The sequence below is a fragment of the Muntiacus reevesi genome, chromosome 1, assembly GCF_963930625.1.
Source record: "Muntiacus reevesi chromosome 1, mMunRee1.1, whole genome shotgun sequence".
NCBI lineage: Eukaryota > Metazoa > Chordata > Mammalia > Artiodactyla > Cervidae > Muntiacus > Muntiacus reevesi.
In genome coordinates this window covers 115,321,176-115,342,256 of record NC_089249.1, presented here as the reverse complement: position 1 = coordinate 115,342,256, position 21,081 = coordinate 115,321,176, and positions in this window count along the sequence as shown.

Sequence of the window (21,081 nt, the reverse complement as noted above, 5' to 3'; positions counted from 1 at the left end):
CCATTTTTTGCACACTTGATTCTTACCCAGTGACAACTTCTTTACATATATTATCCCCTCTTAGTTTTATACCACAACATTTTTACCACAATATTATTTACTTTTACCACAATATTAGAGAGATTTATAATGTGTTAAAATCACAAGGTAGTAAGTATGATTGAACCCCAAAAGTCTTTCTCCAGAACCCATGCTATCAACCAACTCACTTAATACCTCTGTTGTTGCCAAGTGAACAACAACAATAATAATATTTCTTATTTATCAATTTCTTCCTAGGCCAAACTCTTTACATATTATTACCTACTGCATATAATATTTAGGCAGCTTGAGTTTGCAGTAGTCCTTGGGCCCTTTGGGGCTTCCCTGGTGGCTCAGCTGGTAAAGAATCTGCCTACAATGCAGGAGACCTGGGTTTGATCCCAGGGTTAGGAAGATCCCCTGGAGAAAGAAAAAGTTACCCACTCCAGTATTCTGCCCTGGAGAAGTCCGTGGACTGTATAGTCCATGGGGTCATGAAGAGTCAGACACAACTGAGTGACTTTCACTTTCTTTCCCTCGGGCCCTTTTGATTGAGGACTTCCTTGGGACTTTGACATTCTTTTCGTGGCCTTCCAGCTGTTTCAAGGCCTCTGTGCCCTACATCAGGACGTCTAAGCCAGGATTCCCCAAAGGTCATTCTACTGAAGAGTGAGCCTCTGGAATGCTCCTTGATAAAAATATTTCATGGCCAAGTAAGTTTGAGAAATCTCTTGTTCCCCTGGTAGAGCTTTACCAGGAATAGAAAAGAGCAGAGGGAGGAAAGGAGGGAGGGAGGAAGGGTTCTATAGCTTACTTCTCACATAATCCTTTTTCTCCTTCAAGTAACTGATGCTTCTGTATACTGCTCTGTGTTGATTCACATAATCTTCTCTCAATGTTCTACCCATTTTCTGAGTTTGAGTTCAATTCTTTGAGTGGTTTCATTACCCTTTTCATGCTACCAAGGTCCCACTTATTAATCTGATTGTGGCACCTGGGAAGAGAAATTTCTCTTCTCTGTCTTTGGAAGTACCTAGCAAAGTTCTCAGCACACAGATGATGCACAAACACTTTTGATATAACAACCGATGATTGAAAAACACTGGCACCTAAATGTAATCAAATCCATACTATACACTGCCGGGAGCCAACACAAGAGATCCCACCCATGACAAGATCATGAGGAGAAGACCTGACAAGCAAGGCAGATCAGGACTTCAGGGATTTCAAAAAACTGCCCTGGCGCTCACCTTAAAGATGATCTCTGTCTTTCTGATGCTTGCTATATTAGACTACTTCCTGATTTCTGTGACACGGGTAGAAGGCCTTCCCCGATCTCTTTCCAAACAGAATCAACTTAGAACTTTAATCAATATGTCCCCTGGACGGTGGTATCCTATAAGATTATCCAGGATGGAAGGAGTGTTTCGATCTAGACTCCTTTACTGGCATTCTAGCCTGCTTGGCAAATGCGTACTAATGCACATGACTGCTCACAACACCTTAATCATGAACAGCATAAAGAACCTGATCACACAAAAGGCCTAATAGGCACAGAGCCCTTTGGGGGATGAGGAAGCCCTATTAGAGAACACAAAAAGTATTATTCTAAACATGGTTATTGGATCAACGTTTGCTTGTTGTGTTTTTGCTCTTAATGTGCTGAGGTTGTGCAGGGGAAACTATTGCTAATATAGTTAAAGATATAGAAAAATAAGAGTTTAGCCTTAGTGTGGAAACAATAAGATAATTGCTAATTTTAACCAAGAGTGCTAAGCAGAGGCTGCCTCACCAGGGCCACAGAGTCTTTGTGAGGTAAACTTTTTAGGTAAATTTAGCTGAGAACTTCTGCAAAAAGACTGACCTTTGTGTTAACAGGATTTTATTTCTACTATGTTGCAACCTGCTGTACCATGAGACTGCAACTTTTCTGTTTTCTGCTAAGCTCAAGGCAAAAGAGAACAATAAAAAAATAGACTCCGGAAAACAGCTTTGTATTCACCTAGGTCATAAAAAGGAGAAGGCAATGGCACCCCACTCCAGTACTCGTGCCTGGAAAATCCCATGGACAGAGGAGCCTGGTAGGCTGCAGTCCATGGGATTGCGAAGATTGGACATGGCTGAGCGACTTCACTTTCACGTTTCACTTTTACGCATTGGAGAAGGAAATGGCAACCCACTCCAGTGTTCTTGCCTGGAGAATCCCAGGGATGGGTCACACAGAGTCGGACAGGACTGAAGTGACTTAGCAGTAGCAGTTAGCAGGTCATAAAATGCCAATGGGCCCCAAGGCCAGAAGATAATGTACTGAAATCTACTATGGAAAAAGACTCTCATAAACAAAAAAATGTGCAAAAATCATCCTGGTCTCGTAAAGGGCAAACTGACGTAATGTTAAACTAAATCTATATGCTTATCTTTCACCTCCCCTTAAAAAATTTACTAACTTAGGGTATAAAGGCTACAGTGAGAAATAAAGCAAGGCCAGACCCTGCTGCAGACCCCAGTCTGGTCTCTCTCTCTCTCTCTCTCTCTCTCTCTCGCCGACACCATTCATCCTGAGGGTACCCCTGGATCCTGCTGAGGCGGGACCCTGGTAATACACCAACCTTTGTTCCATGCATTTGGTATTAGTATTAGAAAGAGTAAATGCAGAAATAAAAGCAAAGTACTAGGTTTATCCCCATTCTACAGATGATAAAATCTGAGGCTCTCAGAGACTGTGAATTGTCAGAGTCCAAGACTAGTAAACGTGAATGTGGACCTGAATTTGAAGCCATCTAGGTCTGTCTGACTTTGAAGCCAATGCTCTTTGTATCAATGTGTAGTTTAAGGCTCATAACAATACTTCAGATATGGGACACTTATTACCCCCATAGTTAATGAGGAAAAAGAGTCAGAGGTAAGAACTAAGTCAGCCTAAATATTCTTGTGTACTTTAAAATATACCCTTTGTATGTTGGCTACAGTGTTCTATGGATATTCAATAGATATTCAATAGAACTTAATAGAACTCAGTGGAATTCCTTTCTTTGCTCTTCATCCCGTTCTATGTCTCCAAATTTCCATCTAGCAATTTATACAAATAAATAGTTATATAACATAAATATGAATAAAACTAATCTTCACCTGAAAAATTACCTCCTATTAAGTTGAACAGAGAGTTAAATAATAAACTACTAAATGGCAAAGATTAGAATCAGTGGGAATAAAAAAGAGTAAGTGTGGACAGAACATATTGTAATGCTAATGCTATGGTGGATTCTCATTTAAAATATTATCTCAGGCTTATGCCTCAACTGACAGCTTGAGGACCACCAGTAATCATTTAAAACTGGCATAAATGATGATTTTTAAATGAATGGTCCTAGGCCAATGAATATCCACAAAGAAAAATGAGAAAATGACTTCCATGCCATACCAAACACAAAAAGTTATTCCAGAAAGATTATAGAATTCAATTTAAAAGAGAAAAAAATAGCCTCTAGAAAATAATATGGAAGAATAATTTCAAATATTTGAGGATCAGTTCAGTTCAGTTCAATTCAGTCTCTCAGTTGTGTCTGACTCTTTGTGACCCCATGAATCATAGCACGCCAGGCTTCCCTGTCCATCACCAACTCCTGGAGTTCACACAAATTCATGTCCATCGAGTCAGTGATGCCATCCAGCCATCTCATCCTCTTTCATCCCCTTCACCTCCTGCCCCCAATCCCTCCCAGCATCAGGGTCTTTTCCAGTGTTTCAACTCTTCATATGAGGTGGCCAAAGTATTGGAGTTTCAGCTTCAGCATCAGTCCTTCCAATTAATACCCAGGACTGGCCTCCTTTAGGATGGACTGGTTGGATTTGCTTGCAGTCCAAGGTACTCTCAAGAGTCTTCTCCAGCACCACAGTTCAAAAGCATAAATTTTTCAGCACTCAGTTTTCTCCACAGTCCAACTGTTGCATTCATACATGACTATTGGAAAAACCATAGCCTTCACTAGACGGACTTTTGTTGGCAAAGTAATATGGCTGCTTTTTAATATTCTATCTAGGTTGGTCATAACTTTCCTTCAAAGCAGTAAGCATCCTTTAATTTCATGGCTACAATCACCATCTGCAGTGATTTTGGAGCCCCCAAAAATAAAGTCTGACACTTTTCCCCCATATATTTCCCAGGAACTGATGAGACCAGATGTCATGATTTTAGTTTTCTGAAGATTGAGCTTTAAGTCAACTTTTTCAATCTCCTCTTTCACTTTCGTCAAGGGACTTTTTAGTTCCTCTTCACTTTCTGCCATGAAGGTGGTGTCATCTGCATATCTGAGGTTATTGATATCTCTCCCAGCAATCTCGATTTCAGCTTGTGCTTCTTCCGACCCAGCGTTTCTCATGATGTACTCTGCATAGAAGTTAAATAAGCAGGGTGACAATATACAGGCTTGACATACTCTTTTTCCTATTTGGAACCAGTCTCTTTTTCCATGTCCAGTTCTAACTGTTGCTTCCTGATCTGCATACACGTTTCTCAAGAGGCAGGTCAAGGGGTCTGGTATGCCCATCTCTTTCAAAATTTTCCACAGTTTGTTGTGATCCACACAAAGGCTTTGGAAGAGCCAATAAAGCAGAAATAGATGTTTTCTGGAAATCTCTTGCTTTTTCAATGATCCAGCAGATTTTGGCAATTTGATCTCTGGTTCCTCTGCCTTTTCTAAAACCAGCTTGAACACCTGGAAGTTCACGGTTCATGGATTGCTGAAGCCTGGCTTGCAGAATTTTGAGCATTACTTTACTAGCATGTGAGATGAGTGCAATTGTGCGGTAGTTTGAGCAATCTTTGGCATTGCCTTTCTTAGGGATTGAAATGAAAACTGATCTTTTCCAGTCCTGTGGCCACTGCTCAGTTTTCCAAATTTGCTGGCATATTGAGTGCAGCACTTTCACAGCATCATCTTTCAGGACGTGAAATAGCTCCACTGGAATTCCATCACCTCCACTAGCTTTGTTCATAGTGATGCTTTCTAAGGCCCACTTGACTTCACATTCCAGGATGTCTGGCTCTAGGTGAGTGATCACACCATTGTGATTATTTGGGTCATGAAGATCTTTCTTGTACAGTTCTTCTGTGTATTCTTGCCACCTCTTCTTAATATCTCTGCTTCTGTTAGGTCCATACTATTTCTGTCCTTTATTGTGCCCATCTTTGCAAGAAATGTTCCCTTGGTATCTCTAATTTTCTTGAAGAGATCTCTATTCTTTCCCATTCTGTTGTGTTCCTCTATTTCTTTGCACTAATCGCTGAGGAAGGTTTTCTTATCTCTCCCTGTTATTCTTTGGAACTCTGCATTCAAATGGGAATATCTTTCCTTTTTTCCTTTGCTTTTTGCTTCTCTTCTTTTCACAGCTATTTATAAGGCCTCCTGAAACAGCCATTTTGCTTTTTTGCATTTCTTTTCCATGGGGATGTTCTTGATCCCTGTCTCCTGTACAATGTCATGAACCTCCATCCATACTTCATCAGGCACTCTGTCTATCAGATCTAGTCCCTTAAATCTATTTCTCACTTCCACTGTATAATCATAAGGGTTTTGATTTAGTTCATACCTGAATGGTCTAGTGGTTTTCCCTACTTTCTTCAGTTTAAGTCTGAATTTGGCAATAAAGAGTTCATGATCTGAGCCACAGTCAGCTCCCCGTCTTGTTTTTGCTGATTGTATAGAGTTTCTCCATTTTTGGCTGCAAAGAATATAATCAATCTGATTTCGGTGTTGACCATCTGGTGACAGAAAATTTGAGGATAGGAAAGGTAGTTTTAGGGCATAAAATGTGTGAAGCAGTTGTAAAGATTAACAAATTTGACTATATGAAAATTAAGATATATTGTTAATAAAAGATGCTCTAATAATAGAAAAAGGTGAACTGCATATGGGAAGACATATATAAATGATAAATGACCATATACAAACATATAAATAACTTCTAGAAAGATAGGTACTCAATACAAAATTGAAAATGATAATTCAGTTCTTCAAAAAGAAGGTATCCAAATGATCATAGCATTTGAAAAAGATCTAACAGCATAAATCATAAGATAAATCAAGTTAACGTCACTAGGCTATTGTAGCACACACCTATTACAGTGGCCTGAATTAACAATACTGATAAATGGAAATGTAGACGAAGACATGGAGCTACTAGAATTCTTAGACATAGTTCCTGAGTAAATTTAGTACAACCACTCAGGTAGGTTTGGTAGTGATATTGGTGGCACCAGAAGACATCTAGTACTTATGCCCTGTGTAGTCCCCTCCACATTAAGTTTATGTTTTGCCGCGTGACTTGACAATGATATGTCAGCAAACATGACCCAGGGTTGAGAAGTATTCCTGCAACTTTCATTTCCTATTAACATAAGTGAAAGTGAATGTGAAAGTAGGACAGGGCTGATCTGAAATAGGATTAATGCTGAGAAATCACCTGTTGCTTCTCCAGACCAATGAAATCTGTTGCTTAGATCAGGCAACAAGAAGTAATTCCAGAAACAGTTTAGTCTTCCTGTGAATTATATGTAATGAGAGTGTGCTTATAAACCAGAAAAAGTTCATTTCCCTATCCACTTTTCAGAGGTTCTATTTTCTTCAGAAACTAATAGATCGTTTCTTTTCTCTAAACATCTAAATGTCAATAAAAGTCTAGGGTCAAATTAAAATTACTGGCAGCTTTAACACTCAGAGAAGTCTCCAAGTATCTAGGCTTCACCCATATTGAAAACTGACTACCCAGAAAGCTAAAGCTTCAGGCTCCCTAACACTTTGGGAGTTTAACCTAAGTTCAGTCTTGGCTAAAGCTATTTCTACGTAGGGAGATAAGAAAAGTTTTATATTATTCTTTCAGATGAGAGAAATTAACGGGTAGCTACCTCAATTGTCCAGTGAGATTAGGGTGAACTCTGTAAAGGAAGGCATGGGAAGTTCTGGATGTCATAGCAAATGGTGCTGCCCCGTACTCACTGGAAAACAGGATACTGTTGACCCAGGGAAATGTGTCACATGTTAGGTAAAACAGTGCAAAAGAATCTTACCTGTTTGGCTATATAAAAAGTGTAACATTTCATCCTACTTACTAGTCACTTTCAGTCTATCTATATGCATGTACTTAATTCTTTTTACCCTAAAATGAGATAGTCTTCTTTTTTTTCTAAATTGTCATTTTAAAATTTTAATGCACCAAAAATATGAAACAATTGAATTTGCATTATACTCCAAATCCCTTTCCAGATGAGCTAAAGATATTTATCATAATAAATTTGGAATTTTGTTTAAGAATAATTTAATTTATGGTAGGTATAAAATTATTTATGAAAAATTTATAAATCAGTAATCAGTATAGAAAAGGCTGGAAGCATATATTGTATACTCCAAAATTAATCTTATTTTTCACTAATTGATGGCACTAGAGATTATTTTCCCACTTCAGTACTCTTGCCTGGAGAATCCCATGGATGGAGGAGCCTGGTAGGCTTCAGTCCATGGGGTCTCTAAGAGTTGGACATGACTGAGCAACTTCACTTTCACGTTTCACTTTCATGCATTGGAGAAGGAAATGGCAACCCACTCTAGTATTCTTGCCTAGAGAATCCCAGAGACGGGGGAGCCTGGTGGGCTGCCATCTATGGGGTCGCATAGAGTTGAACAAAACTGACGTGACTTAGCAGCAGCAGCAGAGATTATTTTGTGTTTCTGAACTTTGTGGATTCTTTAAACGACTATATAAAATTATTTTATAATAGTAGAAAAACATATACAACAAAAAGTAATTTTCCCTTTGAGAAATAAAATCATTTATTCAAGAAATATTTCTTTAGTATCACAATCCATTGGTCACTCTTTTATTATACATGTTTTTAATAAACAATGATGGTATACAAAGCCTGTCATACATTAGTGTTCAACTAATGTATGTATATTATATTAATAATTAGTGATATAGTAATAATATAAAACCATATAATAAATTATAACCATAATATAAGGGGAGTTATTACATTAATATTAAGGTAGGTCATATAGGAAAGGCAACTTGGAATGAGGATTGTATTGATTCCCTTGGTTTGGACAGAAACCAGTTTTGTTTGCTATACTTGCAGCATCCAGTATACAGCATCCAGCTTTATCTTCCTGGAAATCAGGAAGAAAAATTATTATATTACTGTTATATTATTCATTATTCTAATTTATTTTAAGAATAAACAGTGTGCTGTGTATGTTTTCAAGCTATCTCCAGTTTAAACCCATGGAGTTGTTAATGAACACGTGACTTGCCCTAGTCTGAAAGCATCACTTTAAGAGTTGTTGGTTTAGCACAGGAAGTATTCTTTTCTGAACTAACAAAAATGAATGTGTTACTTGGCATGCAAGCTGGCAGAAATAAGGACGTCACTAGTGTTCACAGTGTGTGACAGCTTGGGAGAACGAGCAGACGCAGGTACCCTGCCCACTGTGCGTGTCCCTGGACTGGAACCTGTGGTCCTGTTTCTCCCCCAGAGGGAGGCTCCTGTCCCTGCTGCAGAGTCTCACTGCCCCAACCTGGGGATGAAACTCTGCCTGCCACAGAGGGACCTCCCCACGCTGCAGGGAGATTGCTTACATGCTCTAACCTTCTTGTTATCTTCAAGGTACACATACGTTGCAGAATTTTATCTGATACTGAGAAGGCTGCAGTAGTCCGCTCGACACTCTTACCAGCTCTCTTGAGCTTTCTTAAGCTCTTTCCTGTGTTCTGGTCTCCTCTGTTTTTCTTTGTATTTTCCACAATTTCCTGTCCCTAATCCCTACTTCATCAGTGAAGTGTTTCCTTAGGAAATACTCTGTGTGCAATTTGAGACCAGATTGACAGGTGAGAAGACAGCATCAGTGAGGCAAGCTATAGACTAAGTGGAGAAAGTATAGAGAGAATTCTAGGAGTGGTCAAGCTGCTAATCTGGTGTATAAAATACCACATGCAAGGAGAGTTGTGAACCTAGCTTCCAAAAAATTGTGGGAAAGTACTTGAAATAGATCTCTTATTCCTTCATTCAGTCAATAATTATTGATTAGCTTTCAAGTTAGTGAGAGGCCTTCTGCCTGAAGCCTTTTCTTGGGGTTTATATAAACTTTGACAACAGATGACAAGTTATGCTTGAACTTGTAAAGTGGGTACATATTCCTTTTTCTCAGCTTCATTGTCCTTTGACTCTCTCTTGATCCCTTCCTGATCTATAGACAGCTCTATTCCATGTCAACACTATTGTGCTATTTCATATTCCCTTTGCTGGTTCCTATGCTGGGGAGATTGATGAGGACACAACCCTTTTGCCTGCCTTCTCATTCCATTTCCAGACCACCCAGACATGCCACATGGAGCACATTGCTTTGGTGAGAACTATGGGCTTCAGGACTGGCTCAGCTCTGACTTCTCATTTCCGAGTTGGTGAGAGGAACCAAAAGGTGACTGAGAGTTACCTCACTTTCCTCAGAAAAGCACAGCTGTGCTCTTCCTTCCGCCCTTAGAAGGAAAGAAAAGATGAAGACTGATTACCAAGGTTCTGTTTCATGGCTCAATAGCCAGTGTTCAGATTCCATCATGTTATCAGCCTGTGGTTATCAAATGCACTGAGATATTGGTTCTCATAGAAAAAGTATGATTTTATTTCAGAACACCCTGAACTGATTAAAAAAAAAAAACTATGGAGGAAATATGAGGGATTTTCATGATTCTGGTAATTTATTTACTATTTTAAACACCACGATCACGCTGTGAGCCAAAGGCATTGGGTCAAGTTCTGGCAATTAACCTGGAGGAAGTTTAAGAACACAGGGAACATGGAGTTCCCACACCTAGGAGAGAACAGCACAGCCGGTTCAGATGGGAGAGCGTATCCTTTCTGCCTCAGAGAGTTCCATCTGCACTAGTTCCTAAATTGTGACCTGTATTTTGAGAACCCTGAAGAGCAGGGAATAGAGTGGAGGCATGGTAAATTGAATGGCAGTTCTTTATTTATTCAACTTACACCAGTTTTTTTATGTGGTGGATTCTATACCAGGAAATAAAGAAATATGATGGAGACCAAATACCTGAGATCAAGAGACAGGGGAGACAAAACTTCACAACAGTTTCCATTTCACAATGATATAAAACGTGCTGCTGTAGGAGTGACAACATGCAAGGCACAGTGTCAGCGCGGAGGTGGTCACCCATCCAGGCTCAGGAGGTTAGGCAGTATGGGACCATGAGGAGGAACAGAAATAAGAAGTAAGGAGTATCCGATGGGGAAGCAAGAATGCCTTTTTAAGAAATCTGTTCATTGTGCTGCAAAAGCCTAGAGTTAAGAGAATATGTCCTGCTTGTAGAATTACAAGATTACATTGCACTTGACAATGCCTTACAGAGCCATTTTGTGCTCCTTACTAGGTATTTAACAAACATTTGTGAATGGAATGAGTAAATGAATGAGTAAACAAAAATGGATATTCTTTCTTGGTCCCATCAGTTATCCATTGTGCCAAATACAACAAATGTATTAAAATTATAATAGCAAAATGAGTACTGTTGTGTGTGAGGTTGTAGAATGAGTAGTTAAGTCCTGAGGAAAGTAAAATAAAAGATGTGATAGTCTTCTGGAAGGATACATCATTTAGGGGGAAACATTTAGGTATAAATATCCTTTCTCTGATAGATGCAACTGTCTAGGGACTAGTAAAATATGCATTATGAAATAGTTTTTAAATGACATAATTTTATTTCTTGAGACTCTATGTTTATTAACCAATGCTCTGATGAATTCTTTTTGGGATTAAAGAACAGGAAAAAATAGAATAAGGAATATATATATGTGAGCCGTGGGAAGTTATAGCACTTACTATAAGCTGGAAAATTATTTTCATGGTATCAATTGGTATACAATTATTTGTGCCAACATTGGTTCTCAAATTTTGGGATTGTTCATTTTATGAGTCAAAAAGCCAAAGGATGCCTAGAGAGCTTGCAAAACATTTTTTCTGAGTAGGTCTGTGAGGGGGTTTCTGGAAGAGATTAACATTTGATTCAATGGACTAAGTGAAGAAGGTCCACTCTCAGCAACATCAGTGGGCCTCACTCAATCCCTTAACAACTCAAGTAAAACAAAAAGAAAAAGCGAAAACAAAGTTCCTTCATTCTCCTACATCCTTCAACATCAGGAGGATGTAGGAACTGGCATTAAATCAGCCTCCCTCTACTTCTTAGACTCTCAGCCTTGGACTGAGTGTTATATACCATCAGTTTCCCTTGTCTCATTCTTTCAGACTCAAACTGAATTTTACCACTGACTTTCTTTTTCTTTAGCTTACAGAGCATGGTACTACTTGGCCTCCATAATTGGAAGAAACAATTCCTGTAATTTCTATAATTATATACAGTTTTTCTGGAGAATCTTGACTACTTCTTCAGTAAGCTTATCCAGCATAAGAATTGAATATTAATCACCAATTGCCACTTAACAATCACTGCTATTAGTATGAATCTCATTTCAGGCTCAGAAGTTGAAGTCAAGTTCAGAATGATGGTACTTAGTTGATCCTAACCACTGCTGAAACCTCCACCATCCAGGCCATGCTCTGACACCTAAAATCAATTTCAAGGCATCTTCCAAGTACTCCTATCTTTATCTCCAAGGCAAAAACAAGATAGGCCAAACAAAATTTGGAAAGACATTTAAAACCTCTGTGGAGTCTTTTATTTCACCAGGTTTCAAGGAACATTTTGTTCTAATTAGCTCTGTTAGTTGAGTCACATAGCTGGGAAATTAGATAAGGGAGCCAAAGTTTTCTACATCCCACTGTCCAGATCACAGAAAAAAATTATAAACATTAACTTTTGTCTCAGGCCCCTTTTCAACCATGACAACTGAGGCACAGAAAAGAATAGTCTCAGTTGCCATATCTTAACTGAACAACACAGGGTTAGTTCATTCACTTGGTCATTGATGGTGCCCATACTACTATAGACAAAATCATTACTCAGAAGCACAGCTCATGCCAGGATCTAAGAGTCATTCTTACAGTCACTTTAGAAACTATATTAAAGGATAAGAAGTCATTCTTTCATTCATTAACTCACTGTTTAATTCACTAATTAAAGACTAGAATATAGTAGGTGTGAACTAATAAGCAAAGAATGATATCTCTAGCAAATTTAATCCATCATGGCAATATTAGAAACACAGAGCTATTCAACGAAACTCAAGGACTATTCATTGGGCATCTACTAAATGCCAGGCAGCATATTTAGTTGTGTTTTTAAAAAAGTTCCTTATGATAGTCCCTCCACCCAAAAAGATGACTTTGTAGATGGGTAGACCAGTAAGTAAATGTACAACTGCAAACAAGTTTAATATCTCTGCCAGGAGGGAAACCAAAGCTATAATGAAAAAGAAAAAGGAGTAAATCCAGTTAACATAAAAATATGTAACAAGAATATATCTTATTATGAAATGACAGTAGTAGGCAAAAAAAGAAAAACGTTGAGCATGAAAGAAGTGGTAGAATATGGACTTGTGGAGACAAAAGGATCATGCAAGTGAGAGGACCAACACAAGCCAAGTCAGAATTCTTAAAAGCACCATCATATGAAGGTATTATAAAGTCATTATATTTGACTGAAGCATTGGATACCTCTTTGGGAATGGAAGTCAGGGAAATTTAGGCAAGACGTGAAAGACCCTGAAGGTTGAACAAATAGCACTGGACACTACTCAAATCACACTCTGGGTCCTGAAGTTAACAAGCAATTTTATTTCCATTGTCATGAATAATTTGATGTGATTTGGTGCCTTGAAAAATGTAGCTAGATTAAAATAACTAAGTTTAAGTTAAGTTAAATAAGTTTAAATTAAAGAAATGCAAAAAGGCAAAATGGCTGTCTGAGGAGACATTACAAATAGCTGTGAAAAGAACAGAAGCAAAAAGCAAAGGAGAAAAGGAAAGATATTCCCATTTGAATGCAGAGTTCCAAAGAATAGCAAGGAGAGATATGAAAACCTTCCTCAGCGATCAATGCAAAGAAATAGAGGAAAACAACAGAATGGGAAAGAATAGAGATCTCTTCAAGAAAATTAGAGATACCAAGGGAACATTTGAGGCCAAGGTGGGTTCGATAAAGGACCTAAATGGTATGAACCTAACAGAAGCAGAAGATATTAAGAAGAGGTGGCAAAATACACAGAAGAACTGTATAAAAAAGATCTTCACGACTCAAATAATCACAATGGTGTGATCACTCACCTAGAGCCAGACATCAGGGAATGTGAAGTCAAGTGGGCCTTAGAAAGCATCCCTGTGAACAAAGCTAGTAGATGTGATGGAATTCCCATTGAGCTATTTCAAATCCTGAAAGATGATGCTGTGAAAGTGCTGCACTCAATATGCCAGCAAATTTGGAAAACTCAGCAGTGGCCACAGGACTGGAAAAGGTCAGTTTTCATTCCAATCCCTAAGAAAGGCAATGCCAAAGAATGCTCAAACTACCGCACAATTGCACTCATCTCACATGCTAGGAAAGTAGTGCTCAAAATTCTGCAAGCCAGGCTTCAGCAATCCATGACCCGTGAACTTCCAGGTGTTCAAGCTGGTTTTAGAAAAGGCAGAGGAACCAGAGATCAAATTGCCAAAATCCGCTGGATCATCAAAAAGCAAGAGAGTTCCAGAAAACCTCTATTTCTGCGTTACTGACTATTCCAAATCCTTCGACTGTGTGGCTCACAATAAACTGTGGAAAATTTTGAAAGAGATGGGCATACCAGACCCCCTGACCTGCCTCTTGAGAAACCTGTATGCAGGTCAGGAAGCAACAGTTAGAACTGGACGTGGAACAACAGACTAGTTCCAAATAGGAAAAGGAGTATGTCAAGCCTGTATATTGTCACCCTGCTTATTTAACTTATATGCAGAGTACATCAAGAGAAACCCTGGGCTGGAAGAAGCACAAACTGGAATCAAGATAGCCGGGAGAAATATCAATAACCTCAGATATGCAGATGACACCACCCTTATGGTAGAGGTGAAGAGGAACTAAAAAGTCTCTTGATGAAAGTGAAAGAGGAGAGTGAAAAAGTTGGCTTAAAGCTTAACATTCAGAAAACTAAGATCATGGCATCTGGTCCCATCACCTCAAGGGAAATAGATGGGGAAACAGTGGAAACAGTGTCAGACTTTATTTTTTTGGGCTCCAAAATCACTGCAGATGCTGACTGCAGCCATGAAATTGAAAGATGCTTACTCCTTGGAAGGAAAGTTATGACCAACTTAGATAGCATATTAAAAAGCAGAGGCATTACTTTGCCAAGAAAGGTCCATCTGGTCAAGGCTATGGTTTTTCCCGTGGTCATGTGTGGATGTGAGAGTTGAACTGTGAAGAAAGCTGAGTGCTGAAAAATTGATGCTTTTGAACTGTGGAGTTGGAGAAGACTCTTGAGAGTCCCCTGGACTGCAAGGAGATCCAACCAGTCCATCCTAAAGGAGATCAGTCCTGGGCGTTCATTGAAATGACTAGTGCTGAAGCTGAAACTCCAATACTTTGGCCACCTCATACAAAGAGTTGACTCATTGGAAAAGACCCTGATGCTGGGAGGGATTGGGGGCAGGAGGAGAAGAGGACGACAGAGGATGAGATGGCTGGATGGCATCACTGACTCAATGGGCATGAGTTTGAGTAAACTCCGGGAGTTGGTAATGGACAGGGAGGGCCTGGCGTGCTGCAGTTCATGGGGTTGCAAGGAGTCGGACACGATTAAGTGACTGAACTGAACTGAAGTTAAAGTACACTCTATTTCAACACGAGGAGTCCATCTTAGCTTTATACTTTATTTTGAAAACTTTAAATATCGTTAGCTTGAATATTTTAAAACTTTTAAAATTAAAGATAATTTTAATTCAGAATTTTTAAATTATTTCTATTTTTTTCAATAAAGGAAGCCTATTGTCTTGGTACTATACTCAATGTAGATTCAGACTCAGTCTAACATAAAATGACTGATTTCACCTACTGTATAAAGTCAGTGTACCGAAAATTATCACATTTACTATGTTTTTCATTGCTTAAACTTGTGCTTTTGACAGTAAAAAGACAATAAAGAATCAATCTTCAAAGCCCAAAATTTGCACCAAAATCTTTATGAATGTTTCTGTAGCAGTTAAAGCCTTACTAGATACAGTTTAAATATCTTTCTTTACAGTTTAAATATATTGAAAGCCTATTTTCAAGGCTCCTGTACCCAACCTCATAACTCCACACATTTTAACTGGTGGCTCCTACTGACCTCACATGTTACAGTTTAGAGATCGTCTCACAGTGAAACTTTCTCTACGTGTATAACAGGGCTGCACCAATGGCATCCTATACTGATCACACTCTGTACTGTCATCTCCCAAACTAGACTCTGGTCCTTTCTCCACTGCAGTGTCTGTAAGACTTAATACAGAGCCCAGCATTCCACCATTCAGTAAAGCATTTATTAAATTGTGTTATTCTTTCCAGTGTTAAAAATCAGATGAAAATCTTGCCTTAAAATACAGATGTTTCTACTGATCAAGAAAACATGTTTAAGGTAAGAGAATTTTACTTTATTTTCCAACATTAAAGTTCGATGGATAATGTTGGCTTCCCAGTTGGTGCTAGAGGTAAAGAATCCTCCCCACCAATGCAGGAGATGCAAGAGATGGGGGTTCAACCCTGGGTTGGAAGTTCCCCTGGAGAAGGGAGCTGCAGCCCACTCCAGTATTCTTGCCTGGGAAGTCCCATGGACAGAGGAACCTGGTGGGCTATCCCCCATGGGGTCGCAAAGAGTCGGACACAACTGAGTGACTGAGCACATGCACGCCCAGCATTTAGGGTTACAATTTGCAGGAAGACGTCACAAAGGTTGAATTAGGAGGGCAAATTAAAAGGCCAGGGAAAATAAGATTTTTTTCCATGTTCCTCATTGTCCAAATCCTCTGTGTCCATAAGAAACACTATTTGTAGGAATGGAGTACATAACATTTAGATGACCTTGGATTCAGATCACACTGTGGATCCCAGATAGAAACCTGTAAAGGAAGAGAAGTACATGACATTAAGTCACAGCTGGTCATCCAGGTGGCCCCTGGGCTAAAGGAATTAAACTAGTAAGAAATTAAGGGCCCAACAGGGAAAGAAGTTGCTTCCATTTCAGCAAAGACAGCCAATCAAAACTTTATACATATCAAATACTTTCTTAGGAAACATGCTCTGCTCCCTATTCACTACACATCTTTATAAGCTAAACTCTGTAACATTACAGAATAAATGCAACCTCTATAAATCTACATATTTTTCCTGATGCCCCACAAAGAAGGGAAAGACCTGCATCATGTCTAGAGAAAGTTATATGCCAAGGTTTAATTTAATTAACTGGTAGGAGAAGACATTTCTTGTTTATAGGTTGACAGGAAGAGAGAAAAAATAGTGAGGGTGTCTGGGGATCTCCCAGGTCTGACAAGAGTCCCACCTCTGAGGGAGGCTCTCCTTTGTATTTTTTCATCTCAATGAGTGGGACATTTCATGACCTCAAGATACAGAGAGTAAAAAGCATGGTTACCCCTTTATTCAAAGGCAGTGCTATGCAGCATTCACATGTTCTCACACTGCTTCCAGTCCTCTGCCTAAGCTGGGGTAACTTTAGACAGTCATTCAGGCCCTCCTGGAGCCCATGTCAGAGGAGCTCTCTTGTCCAAAGGTGCCCCACTAAAAGGTCTGAATGTGTATATTTGTAAAACATATGATTTTATAGTTCAAAACAATCACTATCATTTGGAGGCTCATTTTTTTCACTGGAATGAATGCAGATTTGGGGGAACCAGATTTTATATCTTTGGGGAATTCACTTTGAATGATGCATAAATAAAAATTCAAAGTCAATCAGTTGCTGTATAGCAGAAATTAATACATTGTAACTCAAATATGCTTTAATTTTTAAAATTTTAAAAATAAGAAAAAAATTCAAAAGTGCATATTTATTTAAGTGTGCAAAGCAACCATAACCAATAGATTTTTCATATCTGTCAAATCATCAAACAGTTTCTCTCAGCTTCCATTTTTTCTTCTATAGGATGCTTCTAATAATCATTGAGTATTAGTGTAATAATTCTGGAGAAGCTAAAAATATACAAATATAAGGCACTCCCCTGTACTGAATTAGTGAACTAAAACTACATGATCCATTACCTGACATCGGTTGGCCTCTGGATGGATACAGATAGGAACTGTGTCATGGAATCTTTGTGAACGTTGGTTCATCAGCCACTTTGCCCAGAATATTCTGAGTGGATGACAAGACATTAAAAATGGTAATTCCATTTTCAGCAATATCTTTGTGTAAATATGACTCAGACAATACTGTTAAAAAAAAAAACCAACTACTAAGATGTTAGAGATTCACTTTTGGTAATACTGTTAAAAAAAGATTCTTAAAATGACAAATGAATCAAGAAAGATTTTACATGGAAACAATTCAGAAAAAAAACACCTAAAATAAAAACACATTGGGAGGGAGGTGGGAGGGGGGATCGGGATGGGGAATACGTGTAATTCTATGGCTGATTCATATCAATGTATGACAAAACCCACTGAAATGTTGTGAAGTAATTAACCTTTAACTAATTAAAAAAAAAAAAAAAAAAAAAACCTTAGATATTTCTGGGCATGGAAGCACCCAGGATAAGAAAGTCAGAATTCAGATTTACACGAATGTAAGGCAATAAAACTTTCAGGTTGAGTCAGCATAATAAATGCCATGTTGCTTGCCAGTTGGGATGAAAGTTGTATTACTAAAACATACACCCTTTATTTAGTTTCAGTGTCTCTGGAACATAAGATTTAAAGGGAAAACTTGGTAACAAAGGCTTTTAACTTGTAGGATAGCTACTTAGGGAGAAAAGAAGCCTTAAGTAAGACCCAGGTATTGACATGTTAGAGTTACATATTTGCAAGTTTACAAAGTCAGGGTTGGTTTGCATGCCACTTTCTGAGAGGTTCCAGCCAGTTCCCTGGTCCCTTCTCCAAGCTGGTTCTGTCCATAGTGATCCCTGACACACATCTACCCCAACAAGAGGTAAGAAGAGCCTTGTCTCACATCACTGATGGTTACTGCTGGCTAACGCTTGAGACTCCTGGTCATGCTTCCTGTCAGGGGGCCCTTCACAGACTCACTGACCTCCCTAGAGAAAAATTCAGTGATTTGTAAACGGGTTGAGGTTAAAAAACAAACCAAAAAAACCCTTATCCATCGTCCCAAGATCCAATCTAGAAAAGATTGTATTAAGAGTCAACAGATGTGCCCTCTCCATGGGTGATGCATTGGTTTTGGTGTGGAGGGAAAGTGGTCCTAATTCTCAGTTTCACTGAGGTAGCATCTAACAAATAATGGAAACTGTTAACCCTGTATAAAACCCTGTATAAAACAAAGTGAAGTGTGTTAGTCACTCTTCGTGACATGATGGACTGCTGTAGCCTGCCAGGCTCCTCTGTTCATGGAATTCTCTAGGCAAGAATACAGAGTAGGTAGACATTCCCTTCTCCAGAGACTCTTCCTGACCTCAGGATCAAACCCATGTGGGTCTCCTGCTTTGCAGGCAGATTCTTTACCATCTGAGTCACCAGGGAAGCCCAGGTTAAATTAAAGAAAGTATATTCCTCAGTGTTTGTAAATGCAACAGGTTTTAGAAATGTCCACATCCTGTATTCCATATTGACCAAGCCTGATACTTGTAAGTCTAGATCTATCTATTTCGGGTCTCTCTGATAGTTGTACCAAGAAAATTAGGAAGGGTAGGCTAAGGCTACATTAGGCTAAGGCTCTATTCATTTAGGACACAATGAGGCCATCCTATAATCAACATACATAGAAGCCCAGCTCCCTGGGAGATGTTACATGTACACTTTAAAGCCTAACATAACAGAAAATGGTGGACTATTATAGATGTAAGTGCTTCAGCAGAATCCAGACGGATTTGAGGCAGTTGGTGAATCATAAGCCATTTGTGTTTTCCTCCGAGACCATGACTTCACTTATAATTTGGGGTCAGTACTTCATGAAATGCCTTGGCATTATTCATCAGGCATTGCCCAGGTCTGATCTAGTCTTAGCTTCGGCATTCTTTCCCAGTCTCTCAGCCTTGAGTCAGGGTCTATTTTCCTTAACGTTTCAATTTTTATTTTTTAATTTTTAGAATGTATTTCTTCCTAAATGGAAGATATTTGTTTTACAATGTTGTGTTGGTTTCTGCCATACAGCAACATGAATCAGCCATAGGTATACATATGTCCCCTCCCTCCTGAACCTTCCTCTCACCCTATCCTGCCCCTTTAGGTTGTCACAGAGCACTGGGTGTGAGCTCCCTATGTCATAGAGCAAATTCCCACTGCCTATTTATTTTATGGGTATTGTGCATACATATGGTATTGTGTATGGTTCAGTGCTATTGTCTGAATTTGTCCCACCCTGCCTTACCAGGGGGCACTGGTAGTAAAGAACCCACCTGCCAATGCAGGTAGACGAAAGATACACGGGTTCGATCCCTGGGACAGGAAGATCCCCTGGAGGATATCTGGAGTATTCTTGAGAAGACTCTCGACTGGAGTATTCTTGAGAAGACTCTTGACTGGAGTATTCTTGCCTGGAGAATCCCATGGACAGAGAAGCCTGGCAGGCTGCAGTTCTTAGGACTTCACAGAATCGGACATGACTGAGGCAACGTAGTATGCACTCCTTCCCTTACCGTGTCCACAAGTCTATTCTCCATGTTGGTGTCTCAATTGCTGCTCTGCAAATAGGTTCATCAGTACCATTTTTCTAGATTCCAGATACACGCGTTAATATGGAACTTTTTTAAAATTTCTGACTTACTTCAGTCTGTACAAGAGGATCTAGGTTCATCTACCAAAGGTTCACTCTTGAGCCATCATCTGTTGCTGCTTCTTTCATAGTTTCTGACTCAGTAGCTCCCATTCCTTCTGAACTGTTTCCTTAGCCCAGTCTACTACCCATGAAGCTTTTATGAAAAAAAGCAACAGTTAGACCTATGTTTTGCTGTCCTGAGACCAGAGAAATAAAGTTAAGAATAGTTGCAAAATTTCTGAATCCACTCAGTGTACACACCATCAAAAGCATATATCACAATGTGATGGGCAAGGCAAGGCCTGTCTCGCTGGACATCCAACTATAACTTCACTTGTTTTTTTCAGATAAGGCAGAATGTGTTCCACAGAAGGAGATGATGTTCCTCATTATAAGAAGATACCCCACTCAAATATGTCAGAAGGCACTGCCAAAACCTACTCATTTGCTGTGACCTGAGCCCTGCCCCTATACCTGCTAGGGCCTTCTCTCCATTGGTGAGAGCTTTGTCTATCTGCAGGATGGATTCCTCTATTGTTTTCTGTGACTGCAGGGAACACTGGGAGACCTCTGTCACCTGAAGAAACAAGGAACAAAAATATTTCAGATAAGAAAGATCTAGAGGGCTTCCTAGTGGCGCAGCAGTTAATAAAAAATAGGTCCACCTGCAATGCAGGAGATGTAGAAGATGTAGATTTGACTGGGTCGGGAAGATCCCTTGAAGAAGGGAATGGCTACCCATGCCAGTATCCTTGCCTGGAGAATCCCATGGACAGAGGAGCCTGGTGGGCTACAGTCCATAGGGTAATAAAGAGTTGGATAGGGCTGAAGTGACTGAGAATGCATGCACATGAAAGATCTAAACTCTTGCTAGGGAAATTGAAATGCCAAATCTGACCTTGTAAACTTTGCATCTGTTAGGAAAATTAACTAGATAGCCTTGTTCAGGCTTCAGAGAGAAAACAGAGCTGGCCTTGACCTTGCTTCTAACCTGCCTGGACACTGCCCTGATTGTGAGCACCCTGACTGCCTGCTGAGAGTACAAGCCTTGAGGCCCCATATAAGATAGAGGACAAATCTTGAGATTGTTGAGCCTCGGAGGGGGTCTGGCCAATGAAGCCCAAGACTTAACAACATTACAAGTTTTA